General features: G+C 44.4%; 1 long non-coding RNA gene across 1 annotated transcript in view; it reads left to right on the top strand.

Annotated features, from left to right (window-relative positions):
- Positions 1 to 3,557: 3,557 nt before the first annotated feature.
- The window catches only part of LOC122458164, a 33,742-nt gene continuing 11,844 nt past the window's right edge, over positions 3,558 to 25,455 (top strand). The window contains exons 1-2 of the long non-coding RNA XR_006278061.1: positions 3,558 to 3,678; positions 15,466 to 15,681. This is a non-coding gene — a long non-coding RNA (uncharacterized LOC122458164). The remainder of the gene's footprint in view (positions 3,679 to 15,465; positions 15,682 to 25,455) is intronic.

The following is a 25,455-nucleotide window of genomic DNA, read 5'->3' on the forward strand; positions in this document are numbered from 1 at the left end:
ATAAGCATTATTATGATATTTATTTCTGAAGGATGATAATATCCCTGGTATATTTCCCTGTGGTTTCTAGAGCATAAATAGTTCTTCTAAGTGGAAGTAATTGCTCTTATTTTGGCTAAATCAGCTATTACTTTATGGCAAAGGTTACCAGGAATTTTCTGATCTTGCATGCCTGCGTACCATAGTGTGGTCACCCAAGCAGCTCTCGATTTCAAGTCAAATGCATGCAAAACATCACATGTAAGCTCATGGAAGGCTTGTAGGCTCTAGTCTACTGGGTTTAGATCAGAGACAGATCAGATGACTCATAGAAATACATGGAAATAGATCAAAGAAGCAGCACAAGAGTGTTTGCGTTAGGCAGGGAGTGGGGTTTTTGACAACCATTCTGAGCATGAGTCAGAGTGTAGGCTTGCGTGGGCGGGCATGTGGGTGGGTGCATCTGTGGGTGTCGGAGTGAGACAGACGCAGATAGATGGCTACAATTAAGTAGTTAGTGAAATGACTGTAATAGTAAAATGAATTTAAAGGCACAGATTTCAAATGTGCACTTTAAAATAGCTCCTTTTAGACAGATCTGAAGACAGTAGACATTTCCTACTTGAAATTCTACTTAAGGGTGTCAGTTACCAGTTGTTATACACAAGTTTACTCTATGTGCTTCTTACTTAAAATTGGCTAGAAATAACTTAAACTAAACTCTACCTTAATGTGCCTGCCAAAGAGGGGAACTGCTTAGCAATGAGACAAGATCCCTTTGAGACCTCCACACGTGCATGCACGCAAGCACATGCACACACTGGCTGTTTCTGGGTAAAGAAAACCAAGAAGTAGGGAAGAGAGGTGTGCGAAGCAGCAAGGATAAGGAGCCAAAGATATGGGAACAGATTCTACTTCCGTTGGAGTCAATTGCAAAACTCCCATTCACTTTCATGGGACCAGCATCATGACCGGAGTTCATAGGCAACTATTGGACTAAGGTTTTCCTATAGCATTCATCACCCGACTATCTAAGCACTGGAACTGGATATCTTTCCTGCTGAAATCAGTAGGACTTTTTCCACTGACTTCCATGAGAACAGGACTCAACCCATAATTAGTTGACTCAGGATAGATCTCCCTGTTTAAAGTACCTGGAGAATACTTGGTATTAGTCACAGTTAATGCCGATGGAGTTGGCTCCTTTGATGTTTGTCCTTCACTGCTTCAGTAATTATGGTATCATTTGAATTGTACCTTTATAGCTTGTGCTGAACGCAAGGTCCACGGACTAGATCCTCAAAAGTCACGCCACAGCTTATTACCATAAGAGCCCTGCTGGCTTGTAGGGCTTCCCTAAAAAGAATCCATGTGAAAAGCACCACCTAGGTTTAAATTGCCAAGCTTTCTGTGCACTGATTGGGGTGATCAGTCCCAGAAGGGGTTGAAGTTCCCCTCCTGTGTTATCCTGGGTTCAAGGGATGGAGAAAGATGGGGGTCACTCCTGCTTGCTTCTCCTTTTCATCTTCTTGTTGCATGATACTTTCCATAGTCAAGTTCCTCTAATGGCACCTTTGGGGAGTGTAGGTTTCAGAGTAGCAGCCGTGTTAGTCTGTATTCGCAAAAAGAAAAGGAGTACTTGTGGCACCTTAGAGACTAACAAATTTATTAGAGCATAAGCTTTCGTGAGCTACAGCTCACTTCATCGGATGCATTTGGGGAGTGTAGAGACACTTTAGTTAACAATTTTTAAAAATAGTAGCAACTTCACACTTGGCCAAACAGAGTTTTCTGGTCCTCTGGATAATTGCATAAAACTAGCTGTTCTAGTAAGCACTGAACAAAATGGGAATGTTGTGGCTATAAACCTGCCCTGCCAGCCAGCTTCCCTGCATGACATATGCAGGAAATAGGCAGTATTAGATTCCTGCTTTGGATTGACATAACCTTTTCTCTTTGACAAAGACATTCATAACAACTATAGGCCAAATGTTGACTTCAGATATGCAGGAGCAACTCCAGCTAACCTCAGTATGACTCTAGCATACAAATCTGAAGGCAGAATTTACTCCTTCCACCCCTGTCCTCTTCATAAGAAGACTGGTCTGGGCTAAAGTGTCCTGTTCATTCTGGTTTTATCACTGTAGTTGCATACGATCTTACTGACTGCACTTTGCTTAATTTTGTTTAAATATAGCAGTGGAGCAGATGTAATTGGTAACATCACATTTATTTTATTCTATTTAAATTTATGTTTAGTGATTTGGGGGGAGGGGAGGAGAGAAATCATATCCCTAATGGTCCATTCTGAAAAATTATTGGGGTGGAGGGGAAGAAACTTTCTGCTGAAGTCTTCACTTTTATCCCAATGTCTGTCTTATATAATTTTTTTTATAATGATTCAAAATTATATTTTCTGTGCATCTGGTTCTATGTGTCAATGGTAGCAAAGTGCATGCCATCAAACCAGCTCCCAGGATCAAAATCTGTGGTTAAATCTTTTACTCATCCAAAGAACCAAATTGATGACATCCTGGCAAATTTTAACAAGTGGTTCCAGCGAAGGTCCCCCTCCTTTCCCAGTTCATAATACCCACTGTTTAACACATGAAAGTGTGCTGGAAGAAGGGAATGGTGAGATGTTGGGGAATCCTATTCATTCTTCTCCCTCTTCCCACATTATCCCTGATTCAGAGATTATAAAGACAGAAGGGGCCACTGTGATTATCTCATTTGAAGATACAACACAACAACTTGTGGCAAACAAAACTTCCCTTAAGTGCGCTTGCTGGACATATGGTTTTTATACTTTTGTTCTTGAAAAATACTCTGAAGAGTTCCGATACACAGGCTCAGCACCATGCTGTGCTATTTTCAAATGGGTGGGGTGGGTAAGGACCTTGGAGAGAGGTCTGTGGTTATCATGCCCCTGAAAATTATTTTTAAAATATTTGACACTTGGCAAATTCCAATTGTAAAATAAAATTGTTCTTCAGTAGTAATGTTAGAAGCACCAGGGGTGAATTACCAGATTCCAGAGAGGGAGTGAGCTCCTCCAGGCAAGACAATCAACTCAGCCTTCCCTTCAATTTGCTGTTGGAATTTTAACAAAGGGCTTCCGTTAATTTCTTCCAGCATGTCACTTGGCAAAACATCCCCCAGGCCCAGCTTGTCCTGCTCGGATTGGTATACCTACATCTTTTCCTGCCTTTCAGCAGGAGGCTAGTCTGTGAAGGGGACGGATTTTCTAATGTAGTATTTTTCTTAGAGAAATTCCATGCAAAAAGGGGAGATTTGGATTATTCCAGATGTGGATTAACAAACCCAGCATGTTTTTGCAAACAGAGAAAGGTGTTGATTTTGAAAATATCTTGAAGCAGCATGTAGGTGACTTAAAAAAAATTAATTGTACAATATGTAAGTGCTTCTCCAATATACTACACTCTACCCACTTAATTACAACAGACGTGCTATACTGTCCTCTACTGAAGAAGATCAGAACTGCTCAAATGTATCATAGGCACAAGTGACATACTGCTGGCAGCTAATTAACCTTATCCTTTAGCACAAATGAAAGCAAACCTGTGGTTTTTGGATCTTGAGAATCTGACTTCTATCCTCGTTGTTTCCATGAAGGTCTGTGGGAGCATCTGGTTTTTATTTCTGCTATATGCTTTGGAGAAATCTTAGTGTATACAGGTATTGCTCCCTGATTATAATTCAAAATTTTTTACAAATAGACATTAAGTTGACAAGATTTTTAGATGCATGTTCACATTTCATCCTTTTTTCTCTTTTGGATATGATTACAGTGTATTGGACCTCAAAATTTAATTTACTATTTTTGATTGTCATGCAGTCAGATATGCTCTTCTCCCCAACTCTCAGACCGGTAATTTAGCTACTTCCATGCTCTTCCATGACACTTGGACACCATTTTAATTATAATGATCGCTCAATCTGGAAAGCTATTTACAGTGCCATGAAGGCTGTGTGTTTCCAACCCTTTTTTGCTCAAATGATTTCTCTGTGTGGAAAGTTTTGTGTGTAGGGCTTTTGCAAAATTGAAATCCAGTCATCTCTCAAGACTGTTAATAGCAGTAAATTCTGATGACAGGCTTTGAATTGTTCTTGAAAGGCGTTCGGGATTTGTATCTCCCCTCACTGTGGCATCTGCTGTACTGTTTTACTCAAGCAAAGGGTATGTCTTAATTGCAGAGTTTACCTAGATCTGGGCACCTGGATAAGCCAAACCCAGGTGTGACCTTCCACCCTGCTAGACAACACTCAAGTCACACCCAGGTAGACACTGCAGTAACTCAGGTTAGGCAGTAGGAGCAGCCTATCCCATGGTTCTAAACAATGCACTAGATAAAACAGCAGGGAAACCGAGCCCACAGAGGAGAGTGGGAGGGCATTGGAGGACTTTCAGCACCTAAGTTCTGTAAACCAGGCTACGGCCTGTACACTGCTAAATAGATAGGTAGGAGCTCATGTTAAAGTGAAACCTCTACGCTCTACCCCCTGTGGGATAAATCAGCCTGGTTTCAAAGCACACACAAATCCTGGTAAAAGATTTTTCTGTGGGAACAGTAGGGGAGTTAGGGCTGAAACCCAGCTAAAAAACCAAGGTAACTCTGCAGTGAAGGCATACTCAAGATTTTCATAGATCAGTACCCGAGTAAGGACCACATGATATAACCCCAGGTTTTTAATGACTAGAGTATTCTGGTTTGTATCTTTGTATAAAATCAGCTTTATTTTTATTGTTTTTCTGATTGAAGAAAGTGTATTCATTTCTAAAAGATTTAAAGGATGAAATTGCTGCTGTATGACTCCCCCTCCAACAGTCACTGGAATGAAGTCTCGCTAATTTGCTCCTCCATGGTGATACTCAGTCATAACCACCCACGTCCATTTACTCTCAGCCAATCCTACTCACAGCCCTCGCCCTGCTTGGTCACACTGAGTCATCCCCCTTCCTGAGTGCCCTTACACACTGCTATTTGCCGTTCTGCTGCTGCTCGCTTTTTAAAAGGACTCTTGTGGTGTATTTCAGAATTTAAAAAAATATTTTTTGCATAGTTTCTGTTAATCACCCTGGATGTTTGAAAGGTATAGTATTTTTTCTAGCTGACTGTTGTTCCCTCCCACCCATATTGCATGCTGCACAATCAGAGGGAATCTTAGGGGCCTTTGAATTCCCTAGGCTCCTTATAACCATGATAAATCCAAGCCTTAGCAGGGTCAACTCATCTTTCCAAGGGAGATGGTTGTTTAGTGGTGTTTATTGAACTAAAGCTTTCAGGGCAAGCATTTTTGACTAAATGTTCAATTGTGCAGTGATGCCAAGCAGTTGGGTATCAATCGCCACCCTAGAGGTGGCTGCATTTGAACATTGCCTGGCCTGTATGTAGTTCAAATGCTTTTATCTTTAAGGATGAAAGGCATTAATCACTCTTGAAAAAAATTGTAATTGTGCATCACTGTCACTGGATGGAATCAGAACTGCTCATCTGTGTCCTAGAACCCCTTCTGCTATCAGCTCATGGATATTTGAGAGAGGCCTGTGCTTCTGGAGCAGGAGGAAATGAATTTGTTTTGCTGTCATCATATAGTTATGAGCAGCCACCACATGTAACTTACTGATAGCCAAGATGTTCCGAGGTAGCCCCTGATATGTTGGAATTCAAGCTGTAGTTTGGAAAATTTTCACTGAAACAGTTTTCCACTGGAAAATTCTGTTTTGACTAACCTCGATGTTTTTGTGAAATCATGTTGATTCTGATTAAATTTCCAGGGAGAGGATATTTGAAATTTAAAAAAATATATTTCCAGTTTTGAAAAAAAAAGTTCATTTTGGATTGCTTTCAGAATTTCAAAACATTATTTCAAATTTGATTTTATGTCGTTTTAGTAGTTGTATTATTTTTACAATATTTCATGACTTGTCAGTAGTAGCAATACACATTATATTGTGCAATACTAGTGACATCATAATATGACAATATTAATTGTTGATATATTTCATTTATTTTTGTTTTATTTTTAAAATCATTAAGGGCAGCGGCTACTTAGTACAGATTGAAACATCTCATCTTTTCCAGATCAAGGTGTCTCCCACTTATTTCCTCAGCACTGTCTGGTTAAGTGCTCAAATGAATCCACAAACCACACCTTGTGCATGCTGTGCATGTGAGGGAGGAATAATAGCACATCTATGATTCCTCTCCCTTCTGTGCTTCTGCAGAGAGACAGTGCACGGGCACACTTCTACGGTACAATACTGCCACCTATATTTTGGGATGTACCTGTAAATTAACCTCTAGTGGGGTTGTGGGTGGAGGAATCAATATGTTTGTTCTGTCTGCAACACTTGTAATTCAACAGCAATGCTGACATGAACAAGGAGAAAAGTGTGATGATTAATACATCACGCTTGCAAATCTGAGGCCAAGACATCACATTCATACAGTCTGATAATAAATACTCACATAGGCCTGATTTATTGAAGCAATTAAACTTCACTTCAGCAAAGTGCGTGCTGAATTGAAACGTGAGTAGTTCCACGGAAGGAGTTCATGGGCCTGCTTGTGCTCTGAGTTAAGCACGTGCATAAATTATTTTCATCAGGGTCCTAGGAAATATGGGAGGCAGCTTGTTTTCTAGACCAAGCTGGGAATGAGTGACTAGCTCAGTTTCTTAAATTCCTAGCAGCTCACACCCTGCATCAGAGAGAGAGAGAAGCAGTGACACTGGCATAATACTAAGATCATGAGGATAATGCAGGATTTTTCCAATTACTTGTTTTAAAGATTTACAAAAATGCGTCTTTCTTCTGTTAATGTTTTCCGATAGGACAGATAAGCATCCTTTAGGGAGGAAAAGAGTAGGATGATATGTTAAGCAATTTTTAATTAAGCAGCGAGGGCTAAATTTTGGCACTTAGTGGTTTTGGTCCGTAAAGGAGTCTCTCAGTCATGCTGAGGAAGCAGTGTTCTTGTGCATCTGCATTCTGGCCTCTCTGCAAGAGAGATGGGAAGCTAGGATGAGAGTAAAACACACCATCTATTCTCCGCAGCATCACTATTTTCAGATGTACATAGGAATTGCCAGACAACATCAGAGCCGTGGCCAATCTAGTCCGATATCCTGGCAGTGACAGGCCCTGGCCCCAACAGCCTCTTGCCCTGTTCAGGTTTTCAAAGGTGGTGGCAGAAGGCCTACATTTCCACAGAGCTTCTGCTGCCCCCTTTCATGCCCTGCACCCACTTTCTTTGGTTTGTCTCCTTTTATTAGCTTAAGTGGAGAGGAGCATCTGGCTCTGCACAATGCATAAATTCGATAATGTCTCAAATATTATTGCTCTCAGTAAAACATCATGCGGTAATGTGCAATCATTGTAAAAATGTCAAAATACAGTGTAAATGACAGATTCAATGTTGATCTCCTTTTCAGATGAACATTAGTAGCAGTTCAGTGCCCATTCAAACAGTTGAATAAGAGAGCCTTTATTACTGATGCCACTGTTATTTCCCCTTCATCTTCCTTTCTTTTCCTTCCAATTAACTTTACTTTCAGTACCTTGCTGAATCAGGTCAAATACAGGAGCCCACAAGTAGGATTGTGTGGGGCTCATTGTGAAGTGCACATCTCAGCCAGTTCTTCTTACTGACAGCAGCACACACACAGTTAATGGAGGTGCCACACACTCCCAACCCACAGATCCTGTCCCCTGGGGGAAGTAGTACATGGTTGGAGTCTGGCTGGTTCTCTATTCTAGTGCTGTATTTGCATGATGGAAAGAAACTGCCATGCTGCTTGTGGGGGAGCACTGGCTCTTGGTTTCCTGACCCTCTGCTGCAAAGTAATACAGCAGGGAGCACAATGTGCTTAACAACAAAGCCAGGAAATTCAAGGTTGTGTTAATAACGTTGAACTGAAATTGTGAAACACAAATAAAGGTGTAAATATATGACTAAGAAGTAGTGTCAGTCACTTAAATTTCCTTTCATCATCCTTTCCCATCTTCATCAGCTGTAATAAGCAATTAGGGTTGTCCTGTTTTTTTGTGTTTTGTTTTAAAGCTCTGTCAACTAATCTAATTTCAGCAGGAAACTTCAAGCAAATGCTTTTATGTGATGGCATGTGTTTGTTTTAAACCCTGGTCTCATCTCTACCCTGGCTTAGTTTGGCAGAAGAAATAAATAGCCCAAACTTTTTTGAAATAGTGATATTTATATTTCCAAGGGTTATTTACATGTAGGTACAAGACGAATTCTGCATTTTGGTATGCAGGCAGCCACAGGTACATACACACAGCTATACATGGGTATGTTGTCCATGGATAGGAGCTTCTCTTCCAGGTACAGAATTACTTGGTGTGCTACTGTGAAGCATTTTAACCCACCATTTTTATTCCAAAGAATTGAACAAAAAACAGGCTCTACTGAGTCTTTAAAAGACACAAAACTGCACTCCATTACACATACCCATTTCTCCTGTGGCATGGCAGCAGGTCTGCCTCTAGATTTTTGCCGCCCCAAGCTCAGGTGGGGCTGGAGCTCGCAGACGGTGTTGGAAGCAGAGGGAGTGATGTCACCTTCTCCCAGCGCCTGCAGGGGCTTTACCCCCTCCCCCGCCCGCCCACACAGAGAAGCCCCGAGATAAGGGGTGGCACAAGGCAGCGCAGCAGCCAGTGCACAGAGGAAGTGGCGCAGCCCCGGCCCCCCGGCTGGACTCACCCTCTCCTCCCCAGGTAGTGGCTGGGCCCTGGCAGCTCAGAATCCTGGGGCCGGGGCTTCCCCTTCCTGCTGCGGCCAGGGGCACAGCGCCCTTGCCTCATCTGAGTGGCGCAGCTCCGAGAGCGCAACTTCCCCGGGAAAAAAAAAAAGGATGGCCGGAATGCCACCCCTGGAAATGTGCCGCCCCAAGCACATGCTTGCTTTGCTAGTGCCCAGAGCCAGTCCTGCATGGCTGAAACAAATGCATAAAGTCTGAAGCAACTTCAAGACCTGAAAGGTGCTTGTTACTGATGTAGCAGTGCTCAGGATGATTCAACAGAACCTCAGTCTTTATCAACAGTAGGAGTCAATGTCTGGGTCTAATTAAAATGTTAAAATGCTGGCTCTGCCCCACTTCCAGGCTGATGGGATGTTTTAAAGAGGCAGTGTGTGTCCATGTTAAATGGGAGCCTATGGTCTGATGATTATCCATATATAATTCTGTGATGCTTTGGGATTCAACCAGACTGAGGGGAGGGTGTCACAGCCTGCCCTGCAGCACTGGATGCCTTCAATGCTATGCTGCTGTGGCTCACAGCCCTGACACCACCAGCCAGCCTTACAAGCATACAGCTCACACCCTGGCTTCCACGGCTCAGTTACTTTATGCAGGGTGATCTAAACACCACACCAGTCCCTAATTTCCCCAGAGACCTCTCCCAGTAGTGTACATCCCTCTTCTGGAGCACTTTCAAAGCTATTGTTTGCTGCTCCTTTAAAGAGACAGTAAATGGCAGCTCATTATTTGGGGTTTGATAAATACCTTTTATTTCAATCAAAGCATTGAATTGATTTATACTAAAAGTAAAACAAGTTTATTGAACAGAAAATCATAGGTTTAAGTGATAGAAATAGTTACAAACAAACCAAAGTAAAAATACACTTCTAAGGACTAAAACTTAATTTCAGCAAGTTCCAACCTTTTGCCTAAGCAGGTTTCTCACCTATAGTCAGTTCCTAGAGACTTCAACCACTGGTGTTGAAGGATCCAACTTTCTGTGATTTCAAGAGCTCTCACCCCTTTAGCCTCTCAAGTGAAAGATGCCAAAATGGCTTTCTGAAGTTCCGTGACCTTGCTTTAGGAAGCCTTTTTGGGGGCTCAGCTTGCTGTGTCCACCAGGGAGCTGCAAAGAATCCTGTGCCACCTGTTAGTCTGTAAGGTGCCACAGGACTCTTTGCCGCTTTTACAGATCCAAACTAACACGGCTACCCCTCTGATGCTTGACACCAGGGAGCTGACGCCATGTTGATTTTTGTAGTGTCCTTTCCCCGCCCCCCATTATGGCGGTTGAGGCTATCTCCCCAACTTGCTAGGTTGATCGCTTGTTTGCCTTTTATGTAAATGTACCTTCATTGTCTCTGCCTGACAACCTAGATGGCCAGTGTGATGGGTTGGATCACAGAAAACCCCTTGGGAACTGCCACCTGATGTGCCAAGACTACTTCTGCCCCTGCTTTCGCTGCCAGCTTGGGACTCCAGCACCCTGTCTTACTGAGCCAGACAAGCCAGTCTGCTCCAACACAGACCCAGAGTCTGAACCATGTACCCGAAAGCTGCAGACTTAACTGAAAGCAATTTAAGAAGTGTTCCTGTCTTTAGCATTCAGATGCCCAACTCCCAATGGGGTCTACACCCCAAATAAATCTGTTTTATCCTGTATAAAGCTTATACAGGGTAAACTCATAAATTGTTCACCCTCTATAACACTGATAGAGAGATGTGCATAGCTGTTCCCCCCCCCCAGTATTAATACATACTCTGGGTTAATTAATAAGTAAAAAGTGGTTTTATTAAATACAGAAAGTAGGATTTAAGTGGTTCCAAGTAGTAACAGACAGAACAAAGTGAATTACCAAGCAAAATAAAATAAAACACGCAAGTCTAAGTCTAGTACAGTAATAAAACTGAATACAGATAAAATCTCATCCTCAGAGATGTTTCAATAAGTTTCTTTCACAGACTGGATGCCTTCCTAGTCTAGGCACAATCCTTTCCCCTGGTACAGCTGTCATTCCAGCTCAGGTGGTAGCTAGGGGATTTCTCATGATGGCCGCGCCCTTTGTTCTCTTCAAGCCACTTATATATCTTTTGCATAAGGCGGGAATCCTTTGTCCCTCTGGGTTCCCCACCTTCTTCTCAATGGAAAAGCACCAGGTTAAAGATGGATTCCAGTTCAGGTGACATGATCACATGTCACTGTAAGACCTCATTACCCACTTGCCAGCATACAGGTATACAGGAAGACTTACAAGTAAAACAGAGCCATCTACAGTCAATTGTCCTGGTTAATGGGAGCCATTAAGATTCCAAACCACCATTAATGGCCCACACTTTGCATAACTACAATAGGACCTCAGAGTTATATTTCATATTTCTAGTTTCTGATACAAGAATGATACATTTATACAAATAGGATGACCACACTCAGTAGATTATAAGCTTTGTAATGATACCTTACAAGAGACCTTTTGCATGAAGCATATTTTAGTTACATTATATTCACACTCATCAGCATACTTCCATAAAATCATACAGAGTGCAACGTCACAGTCAGACAAGCAAGTATACATTGCTTTGTCTAGGGCAGAATGGGCTTATGCATTGCTTGACCAACACGTTTTAAGAACATAATTCTAGCACATATTTATAACTTTGTACACACTCTGAGCATACATCATACAAAAATATTAATGATCAGTGAGTTATACGTTTTCCAGTGATTTATTACATGCTACCTTCTGGATACATATTGTGACAACAGTGTGTTAGCTATAGTGTGTCAGGTCTCTCAAGAGTTGCTGAGACAGTAGTGAACCATCAATGGGGCTCTGTTTCATAAATATACAGTTTCTTCTGTCCAAGGAAATCAGAGTTTTACAAACATTAGTGAATTAACCTCACATCACTCCTTTGGGATTGGGAAGTATTATTACCCCCTTCTTACAGATGAGGAAATTTAGGCACCAAGAGGCTTTGTCTTACTGCAGGTCACACAGGAAGACGCTGACAGAGCTAGGGAAAGAACCCAGATCTGGTGACTCCCACTCCTGTACCTGAATCACAGGACCATCCTTCCTCCTTATCAGCATATGTCTCTCCAGCAATTTGCAGGCTATTGTTAATTATACAGCACAAGCTGTTCGCAACACATTTAAAAAAAAAACTATTAAGATCTGGTCACTGGAACATATCAAAGCAGATTAGATTCTGAATTAATGTATACGGCCAAAGTCCATGGTTTTGGGTGGGGCATGAATCATCACAGATTTTAGCCCCTGGGATTCCCATTAACTAAAAGCTCTTGTTGAAAGATCTCATTAATATAAAAATTGCATGGATCTCATTAACTGCAAAGAGGATGAGGCTAAAAATTCTACTCTACTGTATGTTGATCTGCTGTTGCATAAAGAACTAATTCACAACTTGGAAAGGGTCACTTATGTTGTAAATTTGAGTACCTTCAAATGTGAAAGTGTCATGTTCAAAAAATAAACCCTTCAATATACACTAATATTAGCCAGTTACAGTAGAACCTCAGAGTTACAAACACCTCAAGAATGAATGTGGTTTTTAACTCTGAAATGATCGTAACTCTGAAAAAACCGTTATGGTTGTTCTTTCAAAAGTTTATAACTGAATATTGACTTAATACAGCTTTGAAACTTTACTTTGAATAAGAAAAATGCTGCTTTTAGCTATCTTAATTTAAACGAAACAGGCACAAAAACAATTTCCTTACCCTGTAAAATCTTTTTTAAAACTTGCCCTTTATTTTTTAGTAGTTTATGTTTAACACAGTATTGTACTATATTTGCTTTTTTTCCTCTCTGCTGCTGCCTGATTGCGTACTTCCGGTTCCAAATGAGGTGTGTGGATGACCTGTCAGTTAGTAACTCTGGTGTTCATAATTCTGAGGTTTTACTGTTATGTGTTATGTGTTTCTGTTAAGCCAATTACTATTTTGTCGAGGTACCAGTCATTATTTAGATCTCTCAATCATTTATTTTAGGCAATATTGTTACATTATGATAAGGCTTGTAGTCCTTGTGCACTCTAAACTTCTATAGGTGTTGATGGGAGTTTGGGGTATGCAAGGAATTCAGGATCAGGTCTGAAATTATAAGAAAAGGGTTTCACCTGAAATAACTTCCATTAAAGTTGCAAGGTAATTTCAATACTCATATTTACTGACAGCTATATATAAAAAAATAAAACTGTCCAGTATCTATGTGGACATAAATCAGACATTTATAGTTTTAATATTAGAGTAGAGGGTGCAAAGTCCTATTTAAAATATAAATATGACACTTAAGTGCCATATCTCTGTGTTAGATTCTGGGAGCTTGCTAGCAGCCAGTCAGGGTAGCTCGTAGAAGACTCTCTGCAGTAGGGTTTGCTGTTCTCTGCAAGGCTAAGGGAGCACTCTGCTCTCTGCAAGTCTGAATCTGCTTCTTGGCTTCCAGCCTCTACCAAAATACTAGTTTTAGGTGTTTGAAAAGAGGAAGTTTTGGATTAGTTGGGACCTTTGCTGAGAGAGCAGAAGTTGCAGAGAGGCCTTTGCTTGAAGATCCTAAGCTAGTGGGCTGGAGGGGGTTGGTGCTTTCTTCCTTGGGAGCCCAAGGGAATTGGTACCATTGTCTGCACCTGCCAGTGAAGTAGAGGCCTGTCCTTGCAGTAGTATGTTATTCTGAGCAGCTTCAGAAAAATGGACTTCTGCCTGATTTGCCAACCAAAGCTCAAGCAATATGAGTTGCAGCCCTGGTTTTCAGATCAGTCTGAAGAAGTGGAGCTGAAATTCAGCAGGAATTATTGATTTACAGGGCTGGGTTGGAGGATGGCATAACTCAATGGAACTGTGCCCCTTCATGTCAGCTCGGGATCTGACTCATGATGCTTACATCCACCTCAGTCCGCATTTTTGAATGAAATGTGCTGATTTGTATAAAGGTCTGTCAAGGGAGAGATAATCTAGAGTTTGGTATGAGGGCTGCTATTGGTACAGGATCTTGGAGATATTTATATATTTGTGAACAGACCTCTGAACAAATCCAAACATTGCAATCTCTTAACAGTCTCAGAACTTCATTCCATAGAATGTGTGACTATCTCAACAGGAACTGGATGTTTGGGACCCTGCTTTGACTGAATCAAAGCCGTGAAGCCCTCAAGGCATATGTTGTCATTTTACAATGTTAAAACATTTTTAATATAGACATAGTTAAAAACAAGATAAACAACATCCTATATACATATATATCTGTTTATGTAAATTTATTTGCAACTTAAGTGCCGCCCTCAGGCTAGTGACAGGTTGCCGTTACAATCCTCAGTGCTGCAAGGGTGATGAACCACTGATTTACAATGATACTGTGTTCTTTTGCTAGCTGCTTAAGAAGATATCACTCAACAAACAGTAGTTGAATGCATTCATGTCAAGGAAAATCATTCCTTTTAAAAGGTTTCTTTGTCAGGTAGTCATTAAAGTGGGTTTCACATCAAAATGATAGTCACTAATACAGTGAAAACATCTTGTATACTTTTCAGGTTTTTATGTTTTATAACTAGTGTATTATATAAACACAAATCTCCACTAGGGCAAAAAAATGTCTTCACAGACATATTTGCTACATACACAGTTGATAGGCGAATGTGTTTTTCGTATCCACTTGAAGTTAAAATGAATGTTATGTATCAATAAGGTGCTGTAAGAGAGATTCGTGGATGCTATTTAAAGTCTTTAATGTAATGTGATGGACCATATGCACCCCTCTAAAACTGTGTAAAGAGTTCTGATACTTTATAAAAACTATTTTCAATTCTGTAACACTCAGAAATTAGGTTTCTCTTTTGATATGTTCATAAAGAAGAAATTAAAATTCCAGGCCAGGGTTTTCAAAAGCAGGAGGCTAAACCTAGACACTGTCCCAAATTTCCAAAAATGACTAGTGATTTTTGGGTCCCTTAAATTTTGGGTGCCCAGTTGGACAGCCTAATGGAGCTTGACTTTTTTTTTTTCTGGAGGATGGTGCTGAGTCTTGAGTTTTCCAAAAACTAAGGAATCCAGAATCACTAGATACTTTTGAAAATTTGGGCCCTAAAAGGAGATTTTGTAAGGTAGCTAGGTGCTTAATATCCTCAACTTCACTGAAAGGCGAGGTCAGTTGGAGCTGGTGGGTGCCCAGTGCTTTTGAAGATCAGGCAAATGCCCAAAGATTGATTTAGGAGTCTAACTGTAGGCTTACTATTTTTGAAAATCTTCGCCCCATTTTATGAATTGATGGCATTTCAGCTTCAAAGAGCAGATGGCAGTAAGTGATCATCCAGGACAGTTTGGGAGGAGAAAAATCCACTTTTTTTCCCATTAGTGTCAAAAATAGATTTATTGCCAGCTGTATTTCTTTTGGGTCAGTGGAGGTGCATTTACAGGACAACATGAAGGATACTGTAACGTACAATGCTTCAGAGAAGCACTCTGACAACTAAAATCATTACACAGGCAAGCCAGATATCCCCTTTTTAGCAACACCAAGCTGTTCCAAATCTGAACTACCATTCTCTCATGTCTTTTGAACGGATCATTTTCTCAGTTCTGGTGTACACCATCCATGTGGCGAATGAACAAATTCTTTATAAGTTGACATAAGTCTCTCTTCTTTCCCCTTTACTAGGAGTATGATGAGAGTGTCTTTTTCTCTTTCATAGATTATTATGGAAAAGCAGTGGTGCAGATAAGGGTCAGAAGATGGCCACGTTATGGGCATTCTTAACTTTTGTGGAAGGAACATTCTACAGGAAGTTCAGCCACAGGCTGAAAAGATGCTTTCTCCAGCTGCCAGTAGTCTATCTCTTGCTTTTGAGCGCACCATTTTTCTGAAGGATCGTTGCTGTTGTGGACTGTCTTGGCTGCAGAGGGGAGAGGTAGGTTCTGAGATGGTCCACTGAACACTCTTGTGGTGTCAGTACAGTGGCTTTGTGAATTGATGGTGACTTTTTCTGTGTGACAGCACCTATTAAATGTCGAAGTTCAAAACTGGTCAGTTACTGAACCTAGGACTTAATGAGATGGCAGCTTGTAAGAAAGACTCTCTGTGTGTGCTCCTTTGAGAGCTATGCTACTGTTCATTTTATCTCCTATCCCGCTGAAGAAACTGAGTTTTACTGGAGGTGTATGGTCGGCTTCTGAGGTATCAAGAGATAAAACAGCCTGAAGATCAGAACCAGGACTCTACCCTATATCTGATATTTGAGGAGTAGCCAGTGAATTTATTGGTGTACCAGAATGAAGTGTTCTTTATTGGCCCAGCAGGCAGGGAGGCATCTAACTGCTGGAGTTCCTACAGAGTCTGGCTTCAAAACTTTACGCCCCTACATAGGACTGAAGTTACAGTTCTATAGATCACTGTGGTCAAGTCTGTCAAGCCAATCCTCCTAGTCCCTGATCATTTTTAACAGAAATTTAACCTCATTTTACGTTTATTAGAAAAACAGAGGCTGTTCCAGTCTCTCCATCTACTGCTTATTTTTATCTTGTGAGGCTGTAGCATTGTCTTAATTATAATACTTTAGAGAGTTGGGGAGTATGTGAGCAGCAAAGGTTATGAATGAGACTAGTTGGCTGTGTATTTTTTTTGTAATCACAATTTTAATGACAAAGCACAATTGGCATCACTTAAAATGAAAGTTAAGATTAGTTATGTATGAGCTAGAAAACTGGTGCACAAGCACAGTCTGCTGGTGTTTTAGTGATAATGCAAAAGTACTTATACCTTTGTGTATTGACATAAGATGGAAATCGCCCTACCTTTTTCATGGCTTCCGTATTAACTATTTTTTTCATATCTATTTCTCTTTTTTATTCTTTCCCTTAACAAAACCTTGATAACAGACAGAAGTCACTGGGTAATAATCAGGGTATTTTCAAAAGTGTTGAGCTGAGAGTTACCCTAACTCTCTGCTCTCGTTAAAGTCAATGGGAGTTTTATCATTGAGTCTACTGGCGTCAGACTTAAGCCAAACCGCAGTCCTTTCTGAAAATCCGTTACCTGTCTGACCATGAGACCTTAATTATACATGGGAAACAATTAATTGTGTTCTAGTTAAACTGGTTGAGATGTGAAAATAATGAATTCTGAAAAATAGGGCATGTCCCCATGCCTCACCTCAGCAGCATTAAAAACCACTGCAAATTTACCCCCCTTTTATTCTGGAATAGTGTGCGCACAAGGGGAGCTATTCCATAATAGTTGATTCTGCAATAGCTAATCCAGACAATTTCCCAGGGTAGACAAGACTTTAGTAACAAACTGAGTTAACTGAATGAGAAGGATACCTCTTCAGACTTATTGAGCTCTATGGTTTCAAAAGTAATGAGTGATTTTTGGGTGCCCAGTTTGAGACATCATTTGGATGCCTGATTTTCAGAAATGGCTGTGTACCCATGAAAATCAGGCCCCTTTTAAGGTGTCAGAATTGAGAGAACCCAAATTACTAGTTTCTCTGAAAATGTAGGCCCTTGAGCCTTTGTATCAGGAGAGAGGGTCATTGATACCTGAAATCAGATAGGCTTCATTTTGTGTTGCAAAGCAATCAATGTGTCTGAGGTTTAGATGGGGATCTTTCACTGCTAGAGACTATTGGAACAGAATTTGAGAGAGAAGAGAGAATCAGAATAGCGGTTGGCCTGAATACAACTCTATTAGCTGGAGCTCTTTGGAAATTCTGCTACATCTTGGAGTTAAGCTACATTTTGCTTGTACCATTTACTATCCCTGTTTAACAGTGTACATATTTGTAGTCTAGTTTTTGTTCATTCTCATTGATTTTTCCCCAAACAACAAATTTTCCTGACCACTTGAAGTCATGATGATATTGCACACTTTACTCTGCCAGGAAAAGGATCCAAATGTTCTAAGGTAAAAAATGTGATTAATATACACATCAATGTAATTTTCACTTCCCTGCTACTCTTGATCACTAGCCTTCCCCCATGCTCCTTGCTAACTGCGGTCAGTCTGTCTACACAACTTTGCCTTGGTGTGAACCCTGCATGTCAGTTATCTCTTAATCTCCTTTTATATCTTGCCTGAAGTCAGACATTTGACTTCAGGAATAGTCCATGTAAATGGAATAACACCATACCTAACATAGAGGGTAGGCAACAGCCAAGCGAGGTAGGTTAAATCTTATAGTTACAGTACTAGTAAATGAGAGATTACATTTCTAGCATTCTGTGTCTGTCTCTCCATCTATCATGAGTTCTGCCTTTATCTCTATATCCTGGTGCTTGAGGTCATAACCGTCAGCTAGACTCTGGATCAATTCCCTTTTCTAAGGGTCTGTCTCCTATACAATTTCATTTCCTTTGAAGTATAGGTATGAACACCATTACCTGGTGACTGCTTAACTGGCATAGATGATACAATGCACTTTGAAGCCAATATACTGGGAAGAGTATATGTCCCAGTTTTATTTAGTAATGAAGAAGACTCCACTTTCCTAAGCAAAGAGCTTTTCATCTCCTGTAACTTAAGACACATCACTTCAGAGTAAACCCAGGGACTTTGTACATACATAATTTGAGTATAATGGCATCTATTTACATAGCATAGGTCTGGGGTGAGATAAGTGTCTTTGCCCTTGATTCAGGAAGTGTTTCTGCATGTATAGAGGCTTCTCCTCCGAGAGAGTTATTGGCTGCATTGGTCTTGCATGTTAGAAGGCAGCTCCTATTTCATTAATCATGTTTCTCACTCATATGTTTTTCTCTAATCTTAATCTATATCACGCATCATTTCCCTTGGATGCTATCTACCACCTCACAGGCACAATTATTATTTCTTCTTCATTTCACACAAGGAGCAGCAGAAGCGATGCGTGAGGTGAGACATGTGGGATCACAGTCCCCGCCACCCTGATTTGCTGCTTGGCTTGTACTGAGCATGCTCAGAAACACTGCTGAAGCCGGCTTCCCTCACTCTGTCCCCCGCTCCACTATCGGCAAGCACAGGTTGTCTTTGGGGAGTGGTGTTATTTATTAATAGTATTAATTACTATTATTGATGTTACGGTAGTTCCTGGAGGCCTGAACCAAGTTTCGGGGGACCCTATCGTGCTAGGCGCTGTACAAAGACATAGAGACAGTCGCTGACCCACCAAGGTTATAATCTAAAGAGACAATACAGACAAAAGGTAGAGAAGAGGCATGGAAAGATGAAGTGATTTGCTCCCATTCACACAGCAAGTCATTGGCAGAGCTGGAAATAGATCTCTTTTCTAGTGTCCTATTCCATAGTCTGTGCTGCCTCCCTAAAAAATATAAAGGTTATTCCTTTAAAGCATATAGATTCACAAATGAACATGCTCTTTAAACACCAGTACTTGCATTGCAATATCTCTATCTACCACTAGATTGTGCCTGTGGACAGGTTTTCTAGCTCAGATGCTCCTAGTCTTACTATTTTTTCATATACATTAATATGACAAAAAGAAAAGGAGTACTTGTGGCACCTTAGAGACTAACCAATTTATTTGCATCCGATGAAGTGAGCTGTAGCTCACGAAAGTTTATGCTCTAATAAATTTGTTAGTCTCTAAGGTGCCACAAGTACTCCTTTTCTTTTTGCAAATACAGACTAACACGGCTGCTACTCTGAAACCTATTTATATGACAGACTTCTTGCTAGAATTTTCTTCCTCTTGTTACAATTTTATTTACTTTTTGTAATATGTCTGACAAGTTTAATTTCGATCCTTTTGTTGATAACATACCTCTAACTTTGTATAACACTATAATGGTAGGTTTCAGAGTAGCAGCCGTGTTAGTCTGTATTCGCAAAAAGAAAAGGAGTACTTGTGGCACCTTAGAGACTAACACATTTATTTGAGCATAAGCTTTCGTGAGCTACAGCTCACTTCATCGGATGCAAATAGGTGCATAGGTAGGTGCCACAAGTACTCCTTTTCTTTTTACTATAATGGTGACAATTAATTTGGAATATGTGGTAAAGGCAGCTTCAGCAAAATAGCCAAATAAGAATCATAAACGTGCATTAGTAATTCACACAGACACACACTTTTGTGTATATGTTATTATTATTTTAATGCCAACAGTGCACTAGGCACTTCAGACATGGAAGGTAGGTCCTTGCCCTGAGGCATTTACAATGTAAGCAGCTGCACAGAGGAAGGGAAGCAAATAATAGATCTGTTATGTTAAGCACTAGTATTATTACTTCCATTATAAATTTTGGTATGGGAAGGAGATTGCTGGAAGGAATATTATTTGCTATTCTCCCAGCGGTTGCTTATAGATTGATAGACTTTAAGGCCAGAAGGGACCACTGTGATCATCTAATCTGATCTCCTGCACATTGCAGGTCACAAAACCTCAGCCACCCACTGCTGTAATAGACCCATAACCTCTGGCTGAGTTACTGAAGTCCTCAAATCATGATTTAAAGACTTCAAGTTACAGAGACTCCACCTTTTGCACTAGTTTAAACCTGCAAGTGACCTGTGGCTGCAGAGGAAGCAAAAAAAACCCCATGGTCTCTGCCAGTCTGACCCAGGAGAATCCTGACCCCAAATATGACAACCAGTTGGACCCTGAGTATATGGAACTCCTGGGGAATTCTGCACCACAAAATTAAAAATTCTGCAAAATTCTGTAAATTTTATTTGTCAAAGTAACACTATATAATCACAAGAATTTCAATTATTTCAAAATATCTGTCAGCAAGTTTGTCTGTAACAAAATAAACACACACAAAAATTCCCCCAGGAGTAGAGTTAAAGAAGCCCCTATGATAACCCACTTCCATCTTCTCTTCCCTCTATCCCCGCAGAGTCCAGCTCGGGGGGGGGGGGGGCAAAAACTCACATCCTCTCCCCCACAGAGGCTAGCTTTGGGGCCTTCCCTGGCCCTGACACTCACACTCACACCCCCTCCTCCCACACAGACCAGCTGCAGAGTCCCCCCTGAGCCCAGACACTCACAGACCCTACCTTCCTAGAGACCAGGGATCCAGAGGGAGAACTAGCCTGATGCTGGGTCCTGGGCTTGCAGAGAGTTTCCTATGCACCGCTACCTCCTTCCTTCAGGGCATGCTGGGAATTGCAGCTGCTGGGAACCCTCCAGTTGCCTCCCACTGGCCAACATCTCTGCAGCCCATTTCTGTGGGTGGGGGGAGGAAATTCTGTGCGCCAAACATTAATTTCTACAAAATTCTGCATTGCCCAGTGGCAGAGAGTTCCCCCAGAAGTAATGTGGGCAAGACCCACCAGCCAGACACTCAGGAAAGAATTTTCTGTAGAAAATCAGAGCCTTCTCCATCTCGTGTCCCATCACCGGCCATTGGGGATATTAGCTACTAGCACTCATAGACTGGCTACATGCCATTGTCCGCTGTCTTATCATCCCATCCCCTCCATAAACTTATCAAGCTCAGTCTTGAAGCCAGTTAGGTTTTTTGCCCTCACTGCTCCCCTTGGAAGGCTGTTCCAGAATTTCACTCCTACGATGGTTAGAAATCTTTGTTGAATTTCAAGCCTAAACTTATTGATGGCCAGTTTCTATCCATTTGTTGTTGTTGTCCACATTCACGCTTCACTTAAATAACTCTACTTCCTCGCCAGTATTTCTTCCTCTGATGTAAGCAGAAAAGCAATCAGGGCTGGCCTTTGGGGTGGGCAGCCGGGGTGGCTGCCCAGGGCGGCCCACTAAAGAGGGTGCCGTGCACTGGCCCGGCTGCTGCTGCAGCTCTGCTCCGGCCTCACCACCTCCCCCCAAAGGCTCATACCACTTGGTGGAATGAGCGGAGGGGAAGAGGGAGACTCGGTGGCAGGCCTGGGGGTTTCAGGCTGCTGTGTGCTGTGGACAGCTGGGCTCCCCTGTGGCGTAGCCCCCGTCTCCTCCCTGGGCGGCTCTCGGGCCCCTGCCAGGCCTGGGGCAGCGCTGGTGGGAGAGTGCTGAGAATGCAGCTTCCCCCGACCCCGTGAGCCCGCCATGGCCCCATCATTATTCAAATGAAGAGCTCAGGGAGCGTGGGGGTCCTGGACCATGCTGGGGAGAAGGCAGCACCAGCACCCAGTGGATGGACACCCTGACCATATTGCTCCAGGTAAGAACCCTTGGCCTGGGCCCCGCAGAACAACTGGAGTCCCTTGGCCTCCACCCCAAGAACCCCTGTGGAAGACCCAGTGTCCCCTGCCCCAGCCCCTCACCAGTGCCCCTGGTCTGGGGAGGGATGCGGGTCCGGTCCGGTTCAGTCTGGGGAGGGATGCGGGTTCCATCTGGTTCAGTCTGGGGAGGGATGCGGGTCTGGTCCAGTTTGGTCTGGGGAGGGATGCAGGTCTGGTCCGGTCTGGGGAGGGATGTGAGTCTGGTCAGGGGAGGGATGCGGGTCTGATCTAGGGAGGTCTGGTCCGGTCCGGTCTGGGGAGGGATGTGGGTCCAGTCTGGGGAGGGATGCGGGTCTGGTCCAGTTTGGTCTGGAGAGGGATGAAGGTCGGGTCCGGTTCAGTTTGGGGAAGGATGCGGGTCAGGTCCAGTTCAGGGGGTTCGGACTGGTGAATGATGGGGGTCTGGTCCAGTTTGGTCTTAGGAGGGATGTGAGTTGGGTCCAGTTCAGTCTGGGGAGGGATGCGCGTCTGGTCCAGTTCGGTCTGGGGAGGGATGTGCATCTGGTCCAGTTCAAGGGGTTTGGACTGGGGAGTGATGGGGTTCGGGTCCAGTTTGGTCTGGGGAGGGATGCGGGTTGGGTCCAGTTCAAGGGGTTCAGACTGGGGAGTGATGGGGGTCTGGGGAGGGATGCGGGTTAGGTCCAGTTTGGTCTGGGGAGGGATAGGTTTGGGTCCGGTTCAGTCTGTGGAAGGATGCGGGTCGGGTCCAGTTCAAGGGGTTCGGACTGGGGAGTGATCGGAGTCGGGTATAGTTCAGTCTGGGGAGGAATGTGGGTTAGGTACAGTTTGGTCTTGGGAGGGATGTGGGTTGGGTCCAGTTTGGTCTGGGGAGGGATGGGGGTCAGGTCCAGTTTGGTCTGGGGAGGGATGCGGGTCGGGTCTAGTTCGGACTGTGGAAGGATGTGGGTCGGGTCCAGTTCAAGGGGTTCGGACTGGGGAGTGATGGGGGTCGGGTCCAGTTTGGTCTGGGGAGGGATGTGGGTTGGGTCCAGTTTGGTCTGGGGAGAGATGCGGGTCTGGTCCAGTTTGGTCTGGGGAGGGATGCGGGTCCGGTCTGGTTCGGTCTGGGGAAGGATGCGGGTCTGGTCTGGGGAGGGATGCAGGTCTGGTCTGGTCCGGTCTGGGGAGGGATGGGGGTCCGGTCTGGGGAGGGTTGTGGGTCGGGTCCAGTTTGATCTGGGGAGGGATGCGGGTCTGGTCCAGTTTGGTCTGGGGAGGGATGCAGGTCCAGTCCAATTCAGGGGTTTCGGACTGGTTAGTTAGGTCTGGTCTGGTCTGGTCTGGTCTGGGGAGGGATGCGGGTCCGGTCTGGGGAAGGTTGTGCATTGGGTCCAGTTTGGTCTGGGGAGGGATGGGGGTCAGGTCCAGTTTGGTCTGGGGAGGGATGCGGGTCGGGTCTAGTTCGGACTGTGGAAGGATGTGGGTCGGGTCCAGTTCAAGGGGTTCGGACTGGGGAGTGATGGGGGTCGGGTCCAGTTTGGTCTGGGGAGGGATGTGGGTTGGGTCCAGTTTGGTCTGGGGAGGGATGCGGGTCTGGTCCAGTTTGGTCTGGGGAGGGATGCGGGTCCGGTCTGGTTCGGTCTGGGGAAGGATGCGGGTCTGGTCTGGGGAGGGATGCAGGTCTGGTCTGGTCCGGTCTGGGGAGGGATGGGGGTCCGGTCTGGGGAGGGTTGTGGGTCGGGTCCAGTTTGATCTGGGGAGGGATGCGGGTCTGGTCCAGTTTGGTCTGGGGAGGGATGCAGGTCCAGTCCAATTCAGGGGTTTCGGACTGGTTAGTTAGGTCTGGTCTGGTCTGGTCTGGGGAGGGATGCGGGTCCGGTCTGGGGAAGGTTGTGCATTGGGTCCAGTTCGGTCTGAGGAGGGATGCGGGTCTGGTCCAGTTTGGTCCGGGGAGGGATGCAGGTCGGGTCCGGTTCAGTCTGGGGAAAAGTGTGGGTCGGGTCCAGTTCAGGGGGTTCAGACTGGTGAGTGATGGTAATCAGGTCCAGTTCAGTCTGGGGAGGGATGTGGGTTGGGTCCAGTTTAGTCTGGGGAAGGATGCGGGTCTGATCCAGTTTGGTCTTGGGAGGGATGTGGGTTGGGTCCAGTTCGGTCTGGGGAAAAGTGTGGGTCGGGTCCAGTTCAGGGGGTACAGACTGGTGAGTGATGGGGGTCGGGTCTAGTTTAGTCTGGGGAGGGATGTGGGTTGGGTCCAGTTTAGTCTGGGGAGGCATGCGGGTCTGATCCAGTTTGGTCTTGGGAGGGATGTGGGTTGGGTCCAGTTTGGTCTGGGGAGTGATGCAGGTCCGGTCTGATTCGGTCTGGGGAAGGATGCGGGTCTGGTCTGGGGAGGGATGCAGGTCTGGTCCTGTCTGGTCTGGGGAGGGATGCGGGTCCGGTCTGGGGAGGGTTGTGTGTCGGGTCCAGTTCGGTCTGGGGAGGGATGCGGGTCTGGTCCAGTTTGGTCTGGGGAGGGATGCAGGTCGGGTCCGGTTCAGTCTGGGGAAAAATGCAGGTCGGGTCCAGTTCAGGGGGTTCAGACTGGTGAGTGATGGTGATCGGGTCCAGTTTAGTCTGGGGAGGGATGTGGGTTGGGTCCAGTTTAGTCTGGGGAAGGATGCGGGTCTGATCCAGTTTGGTCTTGGGAGGGATGTGGGTTGGGTCCAGTTCGGTCTGGGGAAAAGTGTGGGTCGGGTCCAGTTCAGGGGGTCAGACTGGTGAGTGATGGGGGTCAGGTCTAGTTTAGTCTGGGGAGGAATGTGGGTTGGGTCCAGTTTAGTCTGGGGAGGCATGCGGGTCTGATCCAGTTTAGTCTTGGGAGGGATGTGGGTTGGGTCCAGTTCGGTCTGGAGAGGGATGTGGGTTGGGTCCAATTTGGTCTGGGGAGGGATGTGGGTTGGGTCCAGTTTGGTCTGGGCAGGGATGCGGGTCTGGTCTAGTTTGGTCTGGGGAGGGATGCGGGTCGGATCCGGTTCAGTCTGGAAGGATGTGGGTCGGGTCCAGTTCAAGGGGTTCGGACTGGGAGAGATTGGGGTCGGGTCCAGTTTGGTCTGGGGAGGGATGCGGGTCTGGTTCAGTTTGGTCTGGGGAGGGTTGCAGGTCGGGTCCGGTTCAGTCTGGGGAAGGATGCGGGTCGGGTCCAGTTCAGGGGGTTCGGACTGGTGAGTGATGGGAGTCGGGTCCAGTTCGGTCTGGGGAGGGATGTGGATTGGGTCCAGTTTGGTCTGGGGAGGAATGCGGGTCTGGTCCAGTTTGGTCTGGGGAGGAATGCGGGTCTGGTCCAGTTTGGTCTGAGGAGGGATGTGGGTTGGGTCCAGTTTGGTCACTGGACCAAACACACCAGGGCTTCCTGTATCCCGCTCACTTTCCCCACCTAGGCTGGGCTGTGTGGCATCAGGAGCTGCTGCTCTGTGCCTTCTCCTTACACAGCCTGGGCGGGAAATTGACCTGGATGCCAGGAGCCCTGATGTTGCTCCTCGCTCCCACCCCCCCACCCTCCAGCTCCGGAGGGGTGTGCGGGGCAGAGGAGCTGCA

The sequence above is a fragment of the Dermochelys coriacea genome, chromosome 11 (assembly GCF_009764565.3).
Source record: "Dermochelys coriacea isolate rDerCor1 chromosome 11, rDerCor1.pri.v4, whole genome shotgun sequence".
Classification (NCBI taxonomy): Eukaryota; Metazoa; Chordata; order Testudines; family Dermochelyidae; genus Dermochelys; species Dermochelys coriacea.